The following is a 6,000-nucleotide window of genomic DNA, read 5'->3' as shown; positions in this document are numbered from 1 at the left end:
GTAGACAAATAGGTGTTGATGTATTAATAAATTTACACACAATGACACATTTTGGTGTTATTAACAAGACACAAAAACACATTTATCGGGTGGTAACTTTCTGAACACCGAACCACATTTATTTCCGAAAAGGCAATTAATTTTAAACGGTTGCGTGTCAACAATCAACACAAGGACGCGTTTATAATGGACGTTGGTTTTTACAGTATTCGGAAAGCGCTTTAAAGGTTACAAGACTAATCTACTTTTAAGATCAATGATTATAAATGTCTAGTGCGTGTTTTCCTTCGTTGACGTCGAGCATGAAAGCAAGTCACCAAGCAGCTGTGTGATCATGGAGGAAGGACACAGGAGTTGTAACTCAGACACCTTCAAAGCGTCCAATGATGGTCGCCGCCGAGTCTGACGAATAATAGAAAATATTCCAAAAATGCCTTATTGCTGCCTGCATCTTAGCTGGATAAGCGGGGCCAGGAATCCCCTGGCAATGCTTGTAGTTTTTTGCTTGCAATTAAATACAAACAATCGATGTGATCAGGAAATAAAGAGAGAAAAATTCCTCATATTAGACCTACTTTTCCCATCATGAATAAACGTTTAAAATTTTGACACACTGTTTCATTATCCATGCAAAGTTTGTAATTCTAGTCTCCTCCGTCCAATATACATCAGTGTCAAAGACTTGGAACGAATTTGGCTAAGACAAGCCAACAAAATGTTCACTACTACTGGAAAGCTTAGTTCAGTAGCAACAAAATGCGCTATTTCATCACAAGGAGTGATCGCGAAATCTCATAAAATTTGCCTTTAAACAAATGCCATAATAAAAATGATTCAAACAAAACACAAAATCTTACAAACAGCTTGGCTATTTATTCCTAAAAGAAGTCCAGAAGAAAGCGTTCGATAAGGGCAACAACTGCACATGAACACTTTGGGTATACAGCCTAATAAAAGCAACGGCGCAAACACTACACTTGATGATGTTGTCGGATCATATCAAGCACCAACGATGGAATGAATATTCAACTTCCTATATTGCAGTACACAACGTTTTAAGGATGCAGATTACCAACGAAAAATTGCGGCGACTATCACGGGGTACAGAGGGAGCTTATGGTTGCAAAACAGGTGATGGGTAGCAGGCGTGCACCGCGCTCTGGCTATGGACATACCGGGCATGCCAGAAAGTGGTAATCGGCCAGATGTTATAGCCCGGGCAGTTCAAACTCCTTCTGTGTCCTTCCTCCATGGTGTGATGCACAGACGTTGATACGTTGAGCGGCGCAGTTCAAATTCCTGCAGGGAATGACAAAAGAGCTTAAAAGTCACAGTAGCAGCGCCCTCTGGTGCCGGATTTGCCATGGACCATGGGCGTAAATCCCATGGGCACAGGGAGGATATTTCCCCACCTTTGAACCATCTCCCACTTTTTTGTGGTGAGCAAAAAAATTAAAGCACATTGTAAAAATGGTTTTAGACTTTCAACGATTAAAATGCATTCAATATGACTCAGGTAAGAAAAACAATTTTAAAAAGTCATATGCCATTTTGAATACATAGGTATTACAGATATACACCAATATCATGAACACTGACCTCTATGTAGAGTCATAAGGTGTCATCCCCTGCTTTTTAAATTTTCGTGGTCGGACAAGTCCCCCCCCCCACACACCTTTCCCCACCAGCACCCCCTAATTTTCGGCACAAATTTGCGACACAGCCACGTCATTACAAAGCGTTCAATTATGTAACGCTATTTCTTAGTTTTTGTACTAACGACTAGCCACAATCTTCCAACAGAACTTCTTTCTTTGTTTTGCAAAAATGGGACCGTGACGTGTTATGGCAAAAGTGCTTGCGGACACAATGGTTCGCCTGAAATTAACCTCACGTAATTGTATCAAGTCAAGTAAATATAATTCTCTCGGAGAAATTGTGTTGTAGCCAGCGAAAATAAAATTGATATTAACAAATAATAAGAAAACGGCTAACAGCTAGGGTAACATTTATTGAGCAGACTCCCATTGTTTTTACTAGAGATAAAGAAAAAAATGATCACCATGTGAGACAGACTCTAATGAAGAACAGAAATACATTACTGTTTGTATTTCTTTTAATTTTACTACGAAGGCACTCAAAGTGACAACCACCAGATTAGGACCTATACCTGTGCAGTTGAGAACACCAAATTCTCCTGTCTCGCTGCTTTGGGGACACAATTTTCACGCTAAAAATTATTCAAGAAACACTTTCATTTCCGTAAATTTTCTTAACACTAGAATCAAATTTTTCTCGTGGATGACCTAAAGATACGCAAACCTCGATTGAATTAGGTCCGGAGCGATAGTAACCCGATCCAAGCTCCTTCTCCCTGGCAAAACGTGCGCATGCGCATACCTTTCACAGTCTTAACCCAACGGATGACCGTCTTTTGTTTTTGCTTTAAATCATGGTTTGTCTTTCGTTTTCTTTGGCGAGGGATAACACACCGCTGGGCTCTAATCATCTTTCTTGGAAGACAAACAACCAGCCCTCTTCCGTACAAATCTTGGATCTGCCTTTGGTTGGGTAATTAAGATGGAGGATTGGAAACGTACCAGGAAACGTCGTGTGCAGCATCCCGACGTGATCAAGCAGCTGAGTTTCCCACTTAAAGAAAAGTAGGGACGCGGGAGCAGGGACCGTGACGCGCTTTCCCCTACCTTGGCTAGTGCACCTGCCCCTGGTTAATGAGCCGAGAGGCTGTGAATGGTTCAATTCTTAATGACGTTTTTGATTTCCCCCTTCCTTTTGAAAAGAGGTAGAAAACGTCACTTAATTAGGTGCGACACATCGGGGATGGTCAAGGTCCTTATAAAGAAGTTATAGTTAAGTGCATGGGCTAATTGGCTATTATGACGTCAGTCTTGTAGTGTGCAAAATGAGAGACAAGTTGTCATTGAAATTCTACGCTTGCATTCATGTGCAGAGGGAAATCATCGTTGGTGTGGAGGGTAAGTGTTGGAAAATTACGTTCGTGAAAATGCATAAATTATAAAGCATAGGCAGGAAACTACATACATGTACTTGGCAACACCGGGCATCCACCTTTGTTAATGTTATCCATCTATTCAAATTACTGAAGAATGCCGCTCCCAGATTTAAAGTAACCGTAGCCACGCGATCCACCTAATCGTCGAAACGACAGTTGTGGCTCAACTGAAAAAAAATTTTAAAACATTTTTAATTGTTCTGAGACGTTCACGAACGGTACCGTTAGTTCATAGCAAAGACGGATAAAGCACAAAAACTGGTTAAAATATTTGAAGCTCTTACTCACAAGGAAAGTTCAAATAAGACTGTAACTTTTAATTTGGGGGTTGTTATAGTTACAGTTCTGTGGAAGCCCTACGGTATTTTCCTAAACCCTCAGTGTTCTTGATAGCAGTGATGTAGTCGAATAATTTTTGAGAACCAAGTTCTCTACCAAATATTTAACTAGTTAGAAGGGAACAAAGCTGAAGTACATCGGCATTTGATGGTACATGCATAAAGGTAAGATTACAAAGTAACATAATGACTTCAGACCATCACTGTTTGATTAAAATTAACTTTTTAGGACAAAAGTCTCGGTCTCAGTCGAGTACTTTCCGAGAACTTTTCTCCTAAAAGCTTAAATTTTACACAACTGGGAGTGTCTGAAGTCTAACATTTATTTTGTAATCTTACCTCTGCACATTTACCATCAAATGCCTGTGCACTCTGGCTTTATTCCCTCTTACCCAGTTCAGTATTTTGCAGAGAATGTTAGTACTCGGAAAGTACTCGACTACAACACTGCTTGATAGGCTCCTGAATTTCATGGTCCCTATCAGCAAACAGACGGTTCTGTACCCATACGTTGGATAATCTGGCCCAAATGTAGAAATCACACACGAGAAAAATCAAAACATGATGATAAAAGAGTAGAAACATGATTCTCTTTAAACGACAATCGTTCTGCCTTGACTGGGCCTTTGGGGGGAAAAAGAGCAATCTACATTATTGTGCAAATGAAGTTCACCACAAGTCATCAGTTTGTCGGAAATATAAAGATGTTCTGGTTTGATATTGGAATGTGTGATTGGCAGCTATGACTGCAGGAGGGAAAATGAATTGCAAAATGAGAAACCGGAATAACACTGACAGCAGAAAAACACTCTCCTTCCTTGCAAATGCTGTCGAGGCCGAAGGCGAACTTTAGATCCATAGCGAAAAGTGGTCACCACAAGATGATATCACCCTTTGATGTAAGTTCTACATAGAAGCTTTGATAAAGGATCACTCTTCCTAATGCAAACGTGCTTTCCACATTTTGCAACTCAATTATTGGATTTCCCTCCTACCAATAAAAGGGGAATCCAAAATTAGTATGTGGGAATTTTTTATATTAATCCTCCCCGAGTGATTCTCCTTTACAGGGGTAGATTGACCATGATGCTTCCCCCATTTTGTTTTTCGTCGATGCGTCACCCCAACTTCACGTCCCTACACCATAATAATTTCGTGCACCGCAGAGAATAGGGCAAAAGTCTGTAGAATTTTCAAGACAGGGATGGAATTCACAGAACAGCTGAAGGAGACATTATTTATTTATGCACTCGTCAGAACGTGTTCTTCTATTTCAGTGGACAGTGTGACCGGTCGTCAAACCCATCTCGGCAGTCACTTCCTGAAAAGACAACGCACCCCCCCCCCATTGTTAACGAGATACAGAAATTGCAGTTGATACGTCGCACTGAGGAAAGTTCCCTTCACTGAATAATGAGTCTTTTTTGACATCATGGAAATCTCCAGTTTCTAATCCGGGCGGGCAGCGCCAGTGCCAGGGGTCATAACAGGTCAGTTTCGTCGTTTCTTGTTTCTCATTGTCACTGCATAACGATAAGAGAGATGGAATTTCATTTCACACATTTCACATCTGCATCGCAATTTCGCTTTACTTGGGACACAAGCAGGGGCGTAACTAAGGGGGCACTCATGCCCACTCGAGGTCTGTGCCCCATATGTGCCACCCCCCCGGCTCAGAAATGAGAGTAGGAAAAATCTGGCAAAAGTCCACCTCGAACCCGTGGAGTACCCACAAGGTTTGTCCTACATCTTCAAACTTTCTGCTATATTATACTGTTCTATCTTTGCTCTGTTCCACGGCCATGTTTCGTCTCAACTTGCAGCAGCCTACTCTTCTGTGAACGCAATAAAATACCTAATCATTTGGCCTCGAAGCGTTACTGGTTGATGGGTTGGAAGGGGGGGGAGAGATTCCCGAAACTGAAGCGTAAGCAACCGGATACGCCGCCACCCTTACGGCAAGCTCCAACTCACCTTGCTTCCCCGGAAAACGGGAAACTTTAACGGCCGGATGAAGAGAGGTGCCATAGTAAAACCCAAATATTTAACAGCAATGTGTGTTTTCTTCTGAGAGGAATTCTCCATGCACCTCGTCAGTGGCTGTCATCACCTGTGAAGTATTAAACTGCTTTGCATGCATTACCTGCCTGATGTGCGTGTAAATAAGTAAACAAAAAAATCTCCTTCACGAGACATCGGAGTATTTTCACAGCCTTGCTCTCCAGAGTTATTCAATGGAAAATGATCAGTGAATATCCGAACAGTTTGAAGGTGCATGACGTTGCTTAGGCACTCGAGATTTGCACTTTTTGTCGTCGGCTGCACTTTTCTATCCAAAAGGTACAAGCACTTGGAGTGACGGTTTTATTCGCACGTTTCATATGGCAAAATATTTTTCAAAGAGTGCATAGGATGAATTTGTGGCTATAGAGGCAACAGTGAGATAAAACTGGATTGGGGAGTTTTTTTATAGCATAGTTCTTATTGTTTCAATTATATAAATGTATTGTCATCATCTCGTTTCATTCTCGTTATCATTTTAATAAGAAGCACCCCCTCGTCGGTTGAAAAAAAGCCATGTTAGTGGGAATGTTAGTTTTGTTGGTAGTGATGCGACCGCAACGCGTG

At 41.4% G+C, this 6,000-nt stretch overlaps 1 long non-coding RNA gene across 1 annotated transcript in view; it reads right to left on the bottom strand.

Moving 5' to 3' along the window:
• Positions 1-853: 853 nt before the first annotated feature.
• LOC147796798 (uncharacterized) overlaps positions 854-6,000 on the bottom strand; it is a 16,014-nt gene continuing 10,867 nt past the window's right edge. The window contains exon 2 of the long non-coding RNA XR_015427633.1: positions 854-1,299. This is a non-coding gene — a long non-coding RNA (uncharacterized LOC147796798). The remainder of the gene's footprint in view (positions 1,300-6,000) is intronic.

This window comes from Acanthaster planci, linkage group LG14, assembly GCF_054643075.1.
Source record: "Acanthaster planci isolate LZ-2023a linkage group LG14, COTS_SCS, whole genome shotgun sequence".
NCBI lineage: Eukaryota > Metazoa > Echinodermata > Asteroidea > Valvatida > Acanthasteridae > Acanthaster > Acanthaster planci.
The sequence above is the reverse complement of the archived record's forward strand: the minus strand, read 5'-3'. Positions and strand labels throughout refer to the sequence as shown.